Genomic DNA, 18950 nt, shown 5'->3' on the forward strand with positions numbered 1-18950 from the left:
GAACGCCTACCTTGCATATAATAACGCAAAGTAGGTGTCCACGCTAAAAAATTACGCTAGCTCCATGGACTTTGGCGCTAGACGCGTCTAACGCCAAAGTATAAATATGGAGTTAGTTTTGTGTCGAAATTGCGTCAAAAAAAACGACGCAATTCCGGCGCAAACAGAGTATAAATATGCCCCAAAGTACTTTAAAATTATTTGCTATCTTGATGTTTTTTATCCAGATGATCACTTGATGATATGTAACACTTAGGGGAGAGAATTTTGTGTTACAGCGAGAGCTGCAGACTTTGCAACAGGGGAACCAGGTTCTACTTTTGGCATCGGCTCAACATCCTGTGATTCTGGGCAAATCACTTAATCTCCCCTTACCTAAGGCCCAAAAGGAATGTGTCCTTGTGTAACGTAACTCATGCTCAGGTAAAGCACTCTAATACCTTTTGGTCAAGTTTGAGCTATATAAAACTGCAGAAAAACAAAACATAAAAGTGTTTTGTACACTTCTGCCATTGGGCTATACCTGTGCTACATTTGGGTGATATTTCTGCTACATTTGGGATTGTTGTTCCCTGGTGGCTATCTTTGGAGACTTATTCATTATGAAGCTCCCTTATTTCCTCATTCTCAGTAAAAAATGCTTTCAGTTTTCCACTTCGATTCCATCAAGATGGCAGGCAGATGTGCCACCCTTTCGGCATAAATTCAGAATGTTAGCACTGTAGTTGGTCATTGGAACACTGTAGTAAACTGCTGATCACCAGGAAGTTAACTGGGAGCATTCTGCTAGTGTTGAAAGTGTATGTTTCAATCTACATGTCAGCGTGTTTACAGGAGAAAGAAGAGGAAGATATTTGAAATCTCACTTAAAACGTGTCCTAATCTTTCTTTCTACAGCACTAACCATAATTTTTATGACACAATGAATCCGCTCATTTTGTTCCTTTCTAAATTAAATGTTGTAAGTTTTACTAGATTGATTCAATCAAGATGGCTTCAGGTGTGTCACACTGTTGTCATAAGTATCACTTTTAGTGCTCTAGTTGTTCTTTAGAACACTCTGGGAGGCTGCAGTAGAACACAAGGGTATCAATTGACAGGCCGCTCCTGTTGAAAGTACATGTTTTATTGAGATTGTCATACTTTATTCATATGGCAGGTAAAGATAATGTGAATTTACAGAAAATATGCTCCCATTTTAGTTTCTGGAGCACATTCCATAACCACAATGGGAAAACTGTTTTCTCTCATGTAACATGATTCATAAAATCCCGGTAGAAGGCTTTTTTCACAGGGTAAAATCACCTTAGCAACAAATGATTTATATTGAAACAAAAATCTGTTATCACCCTTTATGCTTTCTCCTTTTTGTGACTCTCAAAACCTGCCATTCACTACAATGCATTTCAATGGAGTACTATCATGTATATTGGTCCCAAGATGGCTGCCATCACTTTCTAGTAGAAGTGCTGAAAGCCAATCAAATCTCACCATGAGATCTGTGCTTAGGCTCTGCCCAGATATACAATTTTACTTTTCTCTTAATATCTCAAAAACTACGGAACATATTTACACCAAATAACAAAAAGTGTGCTTTCTGGACCAGGAGCTAACTTTGTGCCAAATTTGGTTTAATCCCGTTCAGCAGTTCGGGCTGCACTTGTGTCTAAAATCTAAACCCCGCTTTATGGATCACCCTGAAAAGTACCATGCACAACAAGACCCTAGAGGGCACTTTTTTTTAGAACATTTCATCACAATTTTTTCAAAAGGTGCCAAAGAAATTATTTTTCTGTGGTAAACTAGGTCCTAACTATAACTACCTACGGGTGGCTGCCAGTAGGTGATATCTAAATATATACAATTTAAATGACCAAGGCTATGTATATTTAAATTACGTTCCATTAAAACTAATTAATTATAATATCAATAATGATAATACAAATATATTTTTTGATTAAGCTTTAAATTAGATACACTAATGCATGGTAAAACTGTTATTTCTAATGTTTTTAGAAAAATATATAATGTTTAATAAGGTTAAAGCTTTAAAAATAAATGAGAAAACCTAATGGGATTTTTGAGGAAAACAGTCCAATATTGCCATCAAGGGATTCTGGAGCAGCCATAAACCACAAGACCAAAGGGCCAGTGGTTTAGAAATGCCACCTGAACAAGAAGATGGTTTATGCTTGCATCCAGGATGGGCCTGCAAGGGTGAGCACTTCATGTGTGGTTATTAATGCTCTGTTACAGGACTCTCATTGTGAAAGTGTTTTTCTTTTACCATCACTGAAAGAAAAACATTGTGTTAACCAGTAATTTAACTTTTTTTTTGTATAGCTAAACTTCATTTTCTGAGAATTATGATAGTGTGTGTGTATGTTTCTTGAGAAGAATGTTTTTGTTTTGCTGGACTGCAGACCCAAGGCTCTGGCACCAAACAACCTTTATGCCACACCTGGATCAGAATCCTCACTAGACACCAGGGCTTGGTGTTAAAAAAAAACAGAAATATCATGGGGTGTTGGCTCATCTTGGTTTCAGATCCTACCCGTGGGTTCCATACTGTCATTTGGCCACTCATAGGAGACAGAAACTCATAGTTCCTCTCACTTGCCAAGGGGATGGCTGCAGTATGGTCTGGGCCCCATCAGATTCACTGCCACTGTTTGCACACAGAGCACCCTCTTTTAGGTAATCCTGGAGCAGACTGTGACAGTGCACCCAATTAAAAAACATCCTCAGCAGAGGTGCAAACTTTCTGCTGAGGTAAGTACATTAGCGAAAGAAAGGGCCAGAGATTGAAATTGCAGCTCCATCCTGCACCGGACGCAGATTAGCTTCTTATTAAAGAGGGGATGCCTGGGAACCTCAGACCCTCTCCAAAAGAGCGAAGTTAGTGCACCTTGTGACTAATTTTTTGTTTCTGCACCAATGTCTGCAATATGGACTGGGTACAAAGGCTATGTACCCCTGAGGAAGAAGGAATGGGCAAAAACACCCACTGCAACTTTGGGGTGCTTTTCATGTCTAGTACACTTTCTGCCTCCCCATCCCCAGAGGACAGACTGTGTGTAATCCCCTAAATATGTCTACCATGGATATCAGAAAGACTGTTGAAGCTTTAGGGGTGAGGAACGCAGCTCAGCACAAGGTCAGGTTGACTTCAATCCATTCTATATTTATTTAAAAAACCTGGAATTTCGAAAGATTATAGGGGCTTAGAAAGACTATATATCCCACTATGGGTGAGGGATTGTGATCTGATGTCAGTAAGGGCTGGCCCTCAAGCTATTCCTCGTGGCTATTAACTTTCTGCCTTTGATCACTAATTTTTATTCGCTTTCCCTGTGCATTCTGGCCTACAATCAATATCCTAGAGCCTTACACGTCTAAACAAGACCAAAATGACAAAAATGCAACATACACAAGTCAAGATATTCATTTTAAAAGCAAAAGAGTCTTAAATTCTTAAACAAGTAAAACACTGTTAGCGTTGAAAAGTACCTGGGTAGCGTCAAAATAACACGCACGGGCGAGTGTGCGTCGAAAAAGGTAAATGGTGCATCTATTTCTCACCAGCAAGTGAGACCGTGCCAGTCGGGTTGGTGTGCATCGTTTTTCCTCTCCGCAGGAGAGCGATGCTTCGATTCGGGCAAGCACTCGGGTCCGGGCAGGCGTTGCATCGTTTTTCCACACCCAGGAAGGTTTGCGTCGAAAATCCGTCGGCACAGTATCTGAAAAAATGTGCAGTGTGGGTTGCGACTTATCAGCCTCCGTCAGCGGTATTGTGCGTCGTTTCTCCAGCCACGTGCATGGATCTTCTAGTCGCGCTGCAAGCAGGGGTCAATTTCAGTCACGAAGCCGGCGGCGTGTCGTTTCTCAGCCGTGCTTAGGAGGTTGCGCAGAAAATTTCCCCGCACCATGCGTGTATTTTCAAGATTGGTCTGCAAGCTTCACCTGTCAAGGCCCCAGGAACTGGATAGGGCACCACTTGGCAGGGAAGGAGTCTCAGCAGAGAGTCCATCTGCTGGTAGGGGAAGTCTTTGATGGCCCTGAGACTTCAACAACAGGAGGCAAGCTCAGGACAAGCCCTTGGAGATTTCTTCACAAGCAGGAATGCACAACAAAGTCAAGTCTTTGTCCCCTTGCACAGGCAGAAGCAGCAACTGCAGGATAGTTCCACAAAGCGCAGTCACAGGCAGGGCAGCACTTCTCCTCAGCTCTTCAGCTCTTCTCCAGGCAGAGGTTCCTCTTGATGTCCAGAAGTGATCTAAAGTCTGTGGTATTGGGTGTCCTTCTTATACCCATTTTGGCCTTCGAAGTAGGCTTACTTCAAAGGAAAGTCTCTCTTGTTTGTGAAATCCAGCCTTGCCAAAACCAGGCCCCAGAACAACACTAGGGGGTTGTAGACTGCATTGTGTGAGGGCAGGCACAGCCCTTTCAAGTGTAAGTGACCACTCCTCATATCCCTCCTAACACAGATGGCTCATCAGGATATGCAGGCTACACCCCAGCACCCTTTGTGTCACTGTCTAGAGAAAGGTGCAAACAGCCCAACTGTCAAACTGACCCAGAAAGGGAATCCACAAACAGGCAGATTGAGAGTTGGTGACTGAGATGAAAATTGTACTACCAGATATTGGAAACACAATAGGCTAGCCTCATTCATGCACCTCGAATGCCTCGAATTGGGTATAGCAATACTATGAATTCCATATTTTACACAATAAGCCCTTTGGTCAAAATATACTCATGGTGGGGGATTACCTTCATTGCTACAGGCTGGCTGAATTTACCAAACATTTGCATATGCCATTGGAAAATGTTTCTTTGAATGTATATCTCAAATCTTGTGAGTAAAGCATTAACTAGTGACAGATTTACATTTATCAGGGGTTACTGATTAAAAATGAACATGTTCAAAAACTACCCAGGCACTAATGTCTCATTTTTTGAATGATGAATTGCAAATAAGTGTTTGGACTATATCCCCGAGTACATTAAGAGAATCCAAAAATGTTATGGTTTGTTTTTGACTCACAAAAGACATTCCCACAATGAACCCCTAAAAAAAGACAAGCAGTGACAATATCAATAGGTCTGGCTGTTATGTGCTGCACCCTGTACTCTCACAGGCACATCCTGCACTCACATAGAACCAGTATTTTACCTCTGGTGTATTGGCAATAGGAGCAGAACTAGGAAAGATAATATGCCTCCTCTGGTGTGAAGGAACATTGACACAACCAGGCATCTCTAAGAAGATGAATGAAACATGAGAGGGTAAATAGGGACAAAATAGAGAGATGAAATACTCAGGACAAGTGCCAGCAAGTTCCTTATGCACCAAGAAACGTGCCATAAAGATCTGTTTATTCACTGCTTTGGTAAATTAAGTACAAGTCATGTCAGCTGCATTTATAAAATATGAAGGCAAGCCAAGAAGGTCTGCATTTTCATAACCCTAACTAGATGACATAGCTGTCTGGATTGCCAACCTCCTCCCTTCAGTTTGGAAGCAAGGAAGAATTTTCCTTAAAGCTCATCAGAAGAGGAAGTAACATGTACCAGTGAGATGTGGAAAGAAGGTAGGATCAGCTTCGGTAGTAACACAAACAATTTGATTATGGTACCAAGGATGTGGGAGAAAAGGATCAAAGCCATTGAATACTAAATGGGGCCCCGGGTCTAAGTATGATCCAATAGACCCACCACATTTGTTTTACATACATTTTACTTCAAAAGTTGTTGAACAAAATGAGACTGAATTGTGACTTTCCCAAAGTTTAAGGGGAATATCAAATTGGTTGCATCAGGAATGTTGCGTAAGAAAGTGAGCATCAACAGTATAGTTAAAATATCTAAAGCAGATAGAACAAATCAAAGCAATTAAAGGGGTTAAATAAATATAAAATAATTCCACAAGGTACACAATAGTTCTTAATAAATCAATGTCAAAATTGTTTGCAGTTTCTAAAAAATACTTTAATTCAACTACAAAAAAATCTAAACATACAATTATGAATGTACACAATGAAGACAAGTCATATAACACCGACTGAACTACAGAACTGTGTTAGACGGTCTCTTGGCATTAAACAAAGTACAGGACTTCCCTTCAGTATTCATCAGAGAGTTCGCTACAGAAACCTTTACCTATTGTAGCTACTACTGAGTTGTCAATGTAAGACTCCTTCCTCTTGCATTTGTCTGAAAGTTCACAATCTAAGACCCCTTGTTATCACATCAGTCAAATAGTCCACAATGTAAAACCAGACTCTCGGGCTAATGAGGCAGAGCAGCCCATGGTTTTGTGTATGAAAACTCAGAACTGTGCAACTCACAAACATAATACACAATAAATATGTGCCCTCACAAAGGAAAGATATGTTGATGCACATACAACCTCATACTATATTCAAAATGAAAGAGGGACATGATTTCAGGTGGAATTACATATTGGAATCCCTCTTTTAGAGACCTGGAATATTAACCAGGGTGCAATTTAAAGACCATAAATACATATTACAACTACACTTGTAAATGTAGTCGGCTCCCATTTTGTGTGAGGTACGGTATGAAAATGTGCACGTCAACGGGCTCTTATCCTAAAAACCAGTGAGGGCCTACATAAGCCTACTTAGCAACATGAGGTGTTTCACACTAAAAAATGGTTAAGCCTACAGGTGTTGTCATTCAGAATGTAAAATGAGAGGCCTCCTGCCTTTGTCATAAAATTTACTAATAAGTAAAGCAAGGTTGTTTGCTTTAACTTGAAAATAAATAAACATGACCATGGGGTGTTTGCCTTGAAAGAGGCACCAAACCTTTTACAAACACTCAACATATATAATGACATGAACTCTGAATCTCCCTCTTGAGACATCAAACATTTTTACAGTGCCAGACCAAGACAAGGGACAAAGGTACTAAACCTATTCCTATTACATTTGCTAGGGTATACACAGTGTAATAGCAATTCCTATTGTATTTGTCAGAAATTTGACAACGTAAAACTCTTTACTATGGAGTTTGGCAAGATGCTCAATATGCAAACCCCCTTCCAATTGTATTTATCAGGGAATTCACAATGTGAAACCTGTTCTATTTTAATAATCTGGCCCGGGATGATCCAGGGCATTTGGTAGTTACTGTTCTATAATTTTGTCAGTGGTGGGTCTTTCTCCATTGGTGTCCTGGAGCTTGTGTTCCTGTAGTGAATCCTAGTTTGTTTTAACGGGATAACAGGAGTTAGCTTAGCCTTTGGCTTGCAGACTCGTGCCCCCGTCACCTAGTGACTTGTAACCTACTTAGCTTGCTCTGTCTTAACCCATTTAATTATTTAATTCATCAATAATGGCTGCCTTGTTTATAGTTAGGCCACTTGTTATGCTTTGCATTATCAATGCCACCGCGTAAAGGCGTCAAGATCAAGCGACAAAAACAAACAAACAGTAGGTGTTCACACTTAGGGATTTTCCCTCTCTATACTTTCAAGGGATTTGTTTATAATAATTGCCTTCCCAAGCATGTCTGTAATCTATTGTTTGGGAACACACCTACGTCAGGGGTCCTGGTAGATCTGCATAAATACATCGCACTTTAGACAGATAATCAGAGGGATTCTGAACAGAGGGCATTGCCACCATCGCTGATATCGATGCTGCACATCGTCTTGACGCTGACCCAGTCTTCGTGTCCCTGCGGAGTCTGAGATAGAGACCTCAATCCAAGGTAACGAGGGTTGGGGGCTCCTCTCATGGACATGGCATTGGCAGATTAGGTTTAACAAACCCAGCTCTCCTTTAGGTAGGAGGTTAAGCCTATCATATTATGGTATTAGGGCATATCACACCTCTTATGCCTTTACATGCTATTGCAAGATGGTGGGGGTCTTTTTAATAATGACTCTCATCTTCACAATTCTGTTTCTTGCACTGTTCATTATCCTAATCTTTGCAGCCCATGCAACATATCGCAAATTGCAGTTGTGTTAAATAAAAACTATTGAAACTTTACTGCATCTTCGTCATTGCCTGTGTTTGAATGAGATATAATGTATCTGTGAGAAAGGGGTAATCTCTGTTTAACCACGACACTCCCAGAGATGTCTTACTCTCGACTCCATGTGTAAAGGCTGCCACAAATCACCTTTAACTATTGTGTTTTTGGTGAGGTGCTGTTAGTGAGCCGGTAAGGTTGGGACGACAGTTGCAACTTGTTGTAGGATAGGCATAGTCACCTACAAACAAAAGTACTGTCATCCTTAAACCAGCAGTCTTGCCTAGAGCAAGAGTCCAAACTACGACATTCCTTAGTCCCTAAAACGTGGGACCGAGTACTCCTTTTAGCACTTGAACCAAGATAATGAGGCATAACAGTCCAAGGCTGACTGAGGGAGGTCAAGTGGACTAGAAAATCAAAACTAAGCAATTCACAAAAATAACACCAATGGACTCTAACTGCAAAAATGTGCAATGCCCCTGTAATGGCCTATTTCAAGACTTAAAGATATCCATGATCAGCAAGGCCTACAGTCCTTGTTTAGTCATTCATAATGCAAAACGAGAGGCCTACTGCCTTTGTCACCACATTTAAATATCAATATAGTGAACCTATATGTTGTAAGAAGTACATGAACATGGCCAGGTGGTCTTGAGAGACCCATCAAACATTTCTGGCAAACCATAGGAAACACTGACATGAACTTTAGGTCTCCATCTGAAGATGTCAAGCATTATCTGTAGCCAGATGTTTAATGGGAGCTATGTAATAAATAATTTCCAATTACATTTGTGAGAGTGTTCACAATTCAAAACCTCTTCCTATTCTTGTTGTCACTTAGTTCAAAATATTAAGCCCTTACTATGATGTTAGTTATGGCGGTCATAGTGTAATACTCCTTTCTATTGTGTTTGATTGAGGGTCTATTATGTAAAACACCTAGCTATTGCTTTTGTCAGGGAGTTCATAATGTAAAACCACTTCCTATTGCATTTTTTAGAGTGCTCACAATGTAAAGCCCCTTATAATGGTGTTTGGCAAGGGGTTTACAATGTACACCTCCACCCTACAGTATTTGTCAAAGAGCGCTCAGTGTGAAGCCCCTTCCTATTGAGTGTGGGAAATCCAGTTCAGAAGGTCACACTTGTGCCAATAGGGATCTTTCACCTCTAGTGTCCTGGGGTATCCGCACCTTCAACCCTCAAACTGGAGACCAAGCATCACTTTTGTCTCTATGGGTAACTAAGAAGATTAGTCCAAGCCTGGCTTTGTGAGTTGGAAAGTCAGAATACAAAACACACAACATTAACACACAATAAACCAACACCCAGTCAATATTTTCTCTTTAAAAAGAAAACATATTTTAATACACACACAACTAAACACTATATTCAAAATTATAAATATGTACATGCTTTCAGGAAAAAATACAAATTGAAACCCATCTTATAGCCCTTGCAGAATAACCAGAATGCAAATCATGTACCCTCTTCCTATTATCTGTGAGGTATCATGTGATCATTTGTGCATAAGCAGACTTTAATCTTAAAAGCCAGCAATGGTCTTATATGGACTTATTGGAAAAAGCAGATTTTTCACAATTGAAAAGGCTAAGACTGCAGGCTTTGTCAAGTCAATCAAAATGTAAAATGATAGGCCTACTAGCATTGCCACCACATTTATTAACCAATAAAGCAAGCCTTTTGGCCATAATGTGAAAATAATCATGACAATGTTGTCACTGCCTAAACAGATCCATCACAAAATGTAGGCAGACTGAAAACATATATTGTCATGAACATTAAGGGTCAATTCACAAAGGTAAACTTAGACCGGAAGTGTAGGTTTTCCTTTGTAAATCAGAACCTTTGACTTCAGGTCTAAACGGAGAATTCATGTCTTAGTTTACCTTTGTGAACCAGGTCAAACTCTCTTTCTAAAAACAACAAGTATTTAATTCAACCAGACTTAATAAGATATCTTTGTATGTAGTAAACCCCTTCCCATTGCATCTATCAGACTGTTGGGAAAGTAAAACACATTCCTATTGTGTGTGTCAAATGGTTCGAAAGGTAGAGCTCTTTCCTGTGGTGCTTGTCACTCAGTTCAAAATGAAAAAGCATTGCATTTGCCAAAGTATTCTCAATGTTAAATTACATTTGCCAAAGCATTATCAATGTAAAATACCTTACTATTTCATTTGCTAGAAATTATAGTGTCAAATGCCTTTCAATTCCATTTGTCAGATGTTTGTCCTTGTAAAGATCCTGCTCATGTAATTTGTCAAGAAGTTCACAATGTAAAACCCCATCCTGTTGTATTTGTCAATGAGTTCATGATATAAAGCTACTTTTTATGGCTTTTGGCAAGCAGTCCAATTTATAACCACTTACAATGATATCTGTGAGGAGCTCACAATGCAATATTCCTTCAGACTGCATTTTTCATGGGGTTATAGTACACAAGGCACCTTGCTACTGTAACTGACCTGTGGTCTGTTAACATTGCTCCCATCAGTTATGAACAATAGAACTACTTCTTACCTGCGCTTATAAAACATTTTCATCTTGTAGTGAAGGAAATCTACATGTGGGCAGAGACACCGACACACTTTTAACACTGTTTCTTACAACTCTTTTTCTGGTGACATTATAAGGCCTACGAACCAAGGACATTTAAAAAACACAGGTTTTGTCAGAGAAAGTAAGCAAAACACTTGCCTACAATGGTATTCAGTAGGCATCCCTACTAGAAAATACTTTTCTACAGACTTCAACAAAATATACCAAAAATCCACCCTTGAAGGCCTACTAGCAATAATGTGTGCTTTTCACAATAAATACTTCAGGCCTAATGCCTTTTTCAATTTTTCACAACAAGTAGATTATACTTGTGGTATTTTACTTAACATTTCCCAACAGTAGTGAAGTAATGAATCCAGAAAGAAACATGCAAATCCATGTATGCTCCAGGTAGAGTTTTACTTGAGCATAGAGGCATACAACCAGCTGGATGGCTGGGAGAACAACAGCTTATGTAATTTTCAAAGATATACGTTTTATCCCCACATTCCACATTCCTACAAACCCTCATTGTAAAACCACGAGCTGCCACCCTTCACATTACACCCACAAGCATAAGCCAAACTCAACACATCTTCACCCCATATAATACCAAAATAACAATTATTTTAACCTCACACATGGAACTAAAATAAATACATCATATACTCTGTAGGAAACAAATTCTTATGCACTAATATACTTAAAATGTCTTGCACTATAAATCTTCATACCATGTAGTCCAATAACCATACTAATCTTTTCCTTTGCCACAATGCTCTAGTGCACATTCAGTTTTGGTCCCCAGGACCACGTTTTGTGCACACTAGATCCCAATCACCAGGATCATGTTGCTTCCCCAAATTAATAGCATGACCACTGCTCCTATTTGCATAGCCAGTCTTTCTTTATTCCACCACTTACCATCATCCAGTCTGACAGCACGTTCTTAAACAAACACCCCATTCTTGGGATTAGAACATTTTGAGTTTCCTTTAGTGATTATACCAGGCAATCTGACCCTGATCCAATCTCCCTCCTTGATCTCCCTTTGTCGCACCTTCTTCTCAATAACATATTTGCTGTACTTCCACTCATTTTCCTTCTATTTTTTTTTCCATTGAAACTTCTAAATCACTCATCCACGGACTGACCAGTTTATTCGCCGCCTCCCTTCCCTTGAGTAATGCAAAGAGTGACATCCCTGTGACTACACTGAAAGCGGTTCATAATGCTCACAGTAAATCTTCCAATTCTTTTTTTTCACTTTAACCCGTTTACTGATGACAACTGTACATCACCCTTAATTACTCGATTGTTCCTTTCTCTTAATCCATTACTTTTGGGATGGTACAGTGAGGTAGTCACATATGTTACTTCCCAGTTGTTCATTAACTTACCAAATTCCATTGACATGAACTGCATACCATCACCAGTTACTATTTCAAACGGGGCATCTTTCCGCATGAACAAGTCATGTAAAAATGTTATCACCTTCCTCGCATTCACTGGCCTGACAAATTTTACCTCTGGCCAATGTGAATAATAATCCAACAACAAAATACCATACCTGTAGTTTTCTCCTTCATTATATTCATGGGTTCGATAATGTCCATGCTTAGTTTGACCCATGGTTTCCCTGGCACTGGTACTGCTTCAACTGGACTAGGCACTGTCACTTGAGACTTAACACTTGTAGCACATGCTACACAGGCCTGTAGCCAGAAGTATATTTTAGGGGGGCATGGCCCCCAGCTATGATCAAATATTGAAGTTGTGCCCTTTAGGTGCATTCTCCCTCACATACTGGTCATACTACTAAATATTAACCCCAAGAATATAATGGTATAAGAATATTGAGGGCACACTATAGAAAGGTAAGTACATATATGGAAGTATAGATTTACTATTTTTAACTCCACATCTACATACATTGAAGATATATATCGCATAGGGACATATTTGTGAAGTAAGGCATAGAAAATCTAACCTGCGTGTCAGTTTTTTAGAGTTGATATCCTGTCCTCGATATTCTGTTCCATTGATACTCTACTTTTGATAATAAGCGTGCAAACCATATGATTCTATGTGAAGAAACATGTGGATTTTTTTAAAGTAAATATTTAAGCACACTCAATCAACTTTCCACAGTCCAACTTTAAATCCTATTACTTACATCTGATTTAAGATAGAGGGGTGTAAAGTTGTAAAGCAGAGTAACTCACAACTTTGTATATTTTCTAAACAGTTTTGTGCAATGCAAAGCTCATGAAGTTGCTTTAAAAAAAAAAAAAAAAGCTGGCCTCAACTTGGAGCCCCATCGCCCCATTTCTCTTAAATCAGGAATTGGTTGTCCAGCCTCCACAGTCAATATTTTTTTTGCTGGGGGAAGAACTACCTGGGACATTCTGCCTCAGGAAAGCATCACACTTGTAAGAGTTGAAAGGATCAATTAGGAAACTGCATCTGTTTTGTAAAGTGTTGTTTCCTAACTCCACTCAATTTCATAAGGGAAGTTTTAATTTAACTGACCATTAACTTAAAAAAACTTTACAGAAATCTCAGAACATATCCATCAGGAATATTATGGGAACATAGAGGAAAACAGTGTTTTAAACATTCCAGCGCTGCAACAATATTGAAAACTAAATAGAATTTAGATGCAATTTTACAGGAGAGGTTTGGAAAGTCCCACACTGAATTTAATTATAAGATTGTGACAAAAAGATGGACAGTTCTATTACATCTGATCAAAAGCTCCAGTCAAAACAGCATGGACTTGAAACAGGCACCAACATTAGCATAGACCCCTCATAGTTACAGGTTGTGTGAAAGGTGCTGTACAAAAAGGAGATGTTTGTCAGACATCGACCAGTAACAGGCAGGCATGGTAAAGGATGGGTAATTGTGTAGGCCAGGGATGGATCCATTTCAGGTCTGTGGCCTGGCTGAGAACATGAGTTCCATCTCCAGGTATAAGAGCTGTAGATGAGATGGCAGCACTACCTCTAAGACCTAGAGATGATTTTATGCTTTGCTTCTAGCATACAGGATCCTGCTCTGTGATAATAATTCTCTTTAATACTGCTTGCATAGTACCTCCTATTTGGATGGTAAAGAGTACTTCACTTCAAGAATTATGGACATTCTCCACTCTTTCACATGTAATAGCCTCCTTGCTTAGAATCGAATCCTCAAAGTGGCATCCTTTATGTGGCTAACAGTGCTTGGACGAGAACACACTTTTCTGACTGGTGACAATAGAAGGCTTGGAAGTCTGTCATGTGTCCTATAAATGGATAATACTTACTAGCAGAGTGATTGTTCGGCATTACTACAGGTACAGATAAAAGTCAAGTTTCATATTATAGAAAAGTTAAGAGACTGTAATATTTAAATGTACACTAGAAAGCCAAATTACCTCCTAAATAGACATCTCTGTAAGTAGGTTCCACTTTCCAAATGACTATACCAGCAAATAGAGACATGTTTGATATACATTAAAAGAGTAGCCATCATCATTTTTCAACAAGGATATATACAAATAACAAGAGGGTGCCATTGTTAAGCAATTCCCAAATCGCAAAGCGGATCAAGTAACAATTGTTAGAGTCTATTAGAACTTTAAAGACCACTATGCAAAGTACGTTTTGGATCTTTTACTAAGATCCCTTTTAGAAAATAAAGTGCACAATTGTGCATTGAAATCAAATTAGGCCAGGTGTATTAGCCAAAACATGATATTGCATTAATTCCTCTAAAAAAACAGTCACCTTTTGACAATGTGGCTATTATTTAGTACTTTCAGGCTCTCTATTACTTTCTCTATTCTCTCCCAGTCTGCCAATCTCTGTCCCCACTGTCTCTCTCAATATTTTCTCCACTACCTACTTTGGTTTACTGCCGCATCTATCTTCCCATTCGTGTTTCTCTTGGCCTCTCTCATGCTTTTTTCTGTTTACTCTCCTTTCTGTTCCTCAATCTTCTCTCCTTTCCTTGAATCTCTTCTCTCTATTTTCTCTCCTATCTCTTCTGTGTTTCTCAATAGTCTCTATTCACTCCCTAGCCCTCTTCTCCATAGACCATGTATGGCAACTGAAACATTCTCTTGACTGTGCATGGTCATTAGCAGCACCTGCCACTTTTCTTTGGCCACTGTGCTTTTCGCTGTACCTCAGTCCCAGAAGCTTGCCATTCTATGGGACCTCCTGGGAAAGAATGAATGAATGAGCCTTCTGGGAATAAAGAATCCCTACTTTGGTGCAATGTGACTATCATATCCCTGTAGCTTGTCGTCAGTTCTTGTTAGACCGGACATCTGTCTGCATGGCTTTGATAGGTTTTATCTGATTTAAGTCAGATGATGATCTGTTGATGTCCATCAAACCACAATCACTATGAGGTGGACTTCAAGGGGTCGTCCACAGTACTGCAAAAGAAAATAATTTACCAGAAACATTTTCTGTTCTGAAATCAAAGTTGGAATGCAAGAGAAATGCTTTCCTGAAGTCCTGACTTTGATTTTTTGTTTTGTTGTATTACAGAGCACGCTGTGTGCTCTGAAGTTACACAACAAAACAAAAGTGAAAGCAGACCTTGCTAATGGAATCTGTAGAGATTCAGAAATGTCTTATCACACAGCATTTTTAAACTAATCCCAATAACAATAATACCCCAATTTATGTAATTGGTCAATCGCTGTTGAAAGGAAAGCCTCCCTAAGCCCCATTAGGAACAAGGAAACATCTAGATTTTGTCATGCAAATTGAACCATTCTGGCAGCATGGGAAGCTGTGGTATTTAGGTCAGGGATAGGTTGGCACCCAATAGCCTGACAGGTCTAGACATTTCTGAAAACATGATTCGTAGGGTAGTCTGGGATGATGTGTCTTGCGTCAAACCCAATATCTTTTCTTACCCAGGATGCCCTTCAAATACCAAACTTTGGCTAAATCACAGATTGTCCTCATATTTCTCTGAAGGGAAATTCCAGAATCTGTGAGGATCCATACAATTCCTACTACCCAGTGTTCCCACACTTCCCGCCACTAAAAACACTACTCCAAATGTTCACCAAATATTATGCATTTAGTACATTAATTACAGACCCCCATTTGCTACGAACTTAAATTAGATAAAGCAGCATTTCAAAGGTGTCAAAACATTTCAAAAAGCAGATTCGTACTACATAGATCTTAAATTACAATATATAAAAATCAGAAAATGTTAGTTGAGGGTCTGCATAGATGTCTAGAGAGGCCAGCTGCAGAGACCCTTATTAAGGATTCCATGTTATCAAGTTGAAGGAGATGATCCTCATTGTGTTGACCCTGGTAGAGTTATCTAGATATTAAATACATTTTGACAGACAGATAGCCCATTATAGCAGCTCTTTGTGAAATTGCAGGGTACACTGGCTCATATGGTATTTGCAGCCATCTGCAGCAGGCAAATTAACCCAAGAAACTATATGACTCCTGCAAACAGAATAAAGTTCTCTAGAACAGATACATTTTCTCACTGGGCTATATTTCACAACACGCCAATGTAGGCTGGAGCAATGTCAGTTAGACATTGTTACTCTCTTGTGATGACTCTGCCCCAGTTAAAATAGGCTAATCAAAGCACCATGCCATATTGGTACCTGGAGTTTCCTGACTCAACATTGTTTCTGCATGGCTAGTAAGTTTGGGTAGTGGCAACTACCTATATAGCATGAATGGGAAAGCTTATGAAAGGTGCAGGCTTAAGAACAGCATGACTCAATGTCCTGTAAAGTTGTGCAATCTTTTCATACAGCAAATTCTTATTTGACACACCATAAGTAAAATGTGAGAAAGGAGTTCTGCTGATGCATTCTGCTAATGCCCACTGATTTCTTAGCATCTCTGCTGTGATTGTGAACTACTGTTGGTACCACCTTTCATATTAGCTCCCATTATTATTGAACATCTATGTAACCCCCTGAACAAAACCAATTAAATCATTCAACCTCACCTGTTCCAACTATGCAGATGACACCCAAATCTTAATAAAACTGGATGGCCTGAGAGACCTTTACTCTTTAAAAGGTGATTACTGCCTGAGCCATAAACGCATAGATAATGAATGATCATTTAAGGCTAAATACGACAGAGATTATGATTTATGGCCAATAGCAAAAATATCAGCCTACTGGCATTGGCCTAAGCAAAATGTGGCCCCTCCAACAAAATCAAGAGGAATCACAAACCTGGGGGCAACTATGAATTCAGACTTATGTTTGATTCCATATGTTAATAATGTCAAACAAAACCCCTTTTACACAATGAAAACATCCTCCTGTAACTTGGGTACCTACAGAAGCCATCTTCTGATTGTAATCTCCCAGTTTGACTTTACCATCATCCTATACCTTTATGGGCCCGAAATTATAATACTCAAAATGCAACTCATACAAAATGCTGCTGCAAGAAATCTTCTACACCCTTACCTAACTTCAGACACATGACTCCAGACTTACAATCACTCCGCTGGCTACAAATAGCAAGAAGGGCAATGTTAAAGACACTTTGCATTGACCACAGAGCGTTCAAGGAAAAGGACCTCAATACCGACAACACAAATTCAAGTAATGCAAACAAAACAGATCACAACTAATCCTTATTCTGGGTACCAGAAAATCTTTGGTAGCCTTTACTAAACTATTTTTTTTGCTTCCACACCTCTTTCAGATAACATTTGTCCAAAGTAATCCACACTACTCACAGCAAAATGGCACCTGCTTGCTTTCAATGTAACCACCTTTTCCCTCAATATAGTCAACACCAGTGGCAAAGACTTATCAATTTCCACTTGATTCACCCCACAAACCACTATATCATCCTGGAAACATTTTACTCTTTCAACACCCCCGACCATGGCTTTAATCACTTGTTGAAATACACATGAGGACGTCAAATGACGTGGATCTTTGTGCAATACATTTTAATGGTATGCAGAGAATAAGTTGAGGGTAGTAAAAATCTTAGCTCCTTTGACCATGGTCAACATTTCTGTGATGTTGGATAGACAATGTCAATTGAACCATATCCTTTCATTTAGGTTTTACCCAATCCATCATTAATCACTTCTTGAAAGGCTTCTGTCCAAGCACATACTTTTTCAGATATTAATCTCACCACATGTTTGCTTGTTCAAGACTATTGGGATCTAACATAATACCCATATTTCTCTGGTCCAACCAACCCAATAAATTTGAAACTCCTTGAGCTACGTAGTCTGTACCTTCCACTTCGTTGCCTTTGAAACTCAACGTTGCATTAACCACTTCAATGGGCTTGCCACTGTATGCTACCAGTTTTAGCTAATAATGTAATACACTGTTCCTGAAGAGCAAGAAAAGAACAGAACAGGGTGAGTACTAGGGGGTCCTATTTACTAGGAGCAAGAGTCCTCACACACCCACGTGGGTGTCATGCTTCATCATCGGACAAGCTCCTCGTCAGACCGGCGGTGCAATGTCTGACGGGCACCACCCATAGGGGGGCTCTTTGCCGGAGTTCTTTTTGATGATGCCACACTTTCCCGCAAGTGAGTAGGGAGAGAGGGAAAAAGGAGAGTGCAAAAAGGAAGAGATAAAATTGGCTCAAAGAATCTCACTAAGAATTATCTTTATTCATGCGTGGTCCAGGCCAAGGTTAAAACAATAATCAGGAGAGTGAAATCGAGATAATGTTCGACCACTCTCTAACTGTATCGCACATAACAGGGTGGTCAAGAAACTGCTAGACCCACCTCAAGATAGGGTCGACATGTTTCGCGTCTGTGTGGTCCAAAAGGATCCAATGACGCTTCTTCAGGACCTAGTGAAAAAATGATGCTTCTCCATATACAAAATCAATTGGCTCTTGCCTATAACAACTGACAGTAAAAAAAAAGGCTTTCCTTTTCGGGAACGCGACCAAGGGTAGGTGGAAGTGCCGTCTACCAGTCTTTACCAATGTGTTATATGGACCTATGGTCCATGCGATCCCATGAAGCCCGATCTCAATTTGAGGAGGGGTGACGAATAGGAACGATTCACTGGGTCATAATGGACTCGTGTAAGTGACTGACGATACTAAACCCTTTTTTTTTACTGTAGGTTGTTATAGGCAAGAGCCAATTGATTTTAGTGTGTGTGAATCACCGTGAATTGTACAATACTTCACAACAGCTCAATATGGAGGAAAAATAAATAAATGAATGAATAAATGGTAGTAAAATGGCCACCCTGAGCTTATATATGAAGCGCTAGACAAATGCTGCTAGGAAAAGAATTACTGTGCTAAAGAACGCACTCTAAAAATGCTGAAGATGAAGTGGTACTTCGAGGTTGCAGGATTTCAAAAGATGGCA

General features: G+C 39.6%; 1 protein-coding gene across 2 annotated transcripts in view; it reads right to left on the minus strand.

Moving 5' to 3' along the window:
* ADCY8 (adenylate cyclase 8) overlaps positions 1-18950 on the minus strand; it is a 915978-nt gene that overhangs the window by 403208 nt on the left and 493820 nt on the right. The gene's annotated exons all lie outside the window — the stretch shown is intronic.

Source organism: Pleurodeles waltl, chromosome 2_2 (assembly GCF_031143425.1).
Source record: "Pleurodeles waltl isolate 20211129_DDA chromosome 2_2, aPleWal1.hap1.20221129, whole genome shotgun sequence".
In the NCBI taxonomy this organism is placed as follows: domain Eukaryota; kingdom Metazoa; phylum Chordata; class Amphibia; order Caudata; family Salamandridae; genus Pleurodeles; species Pleurodeles waltl.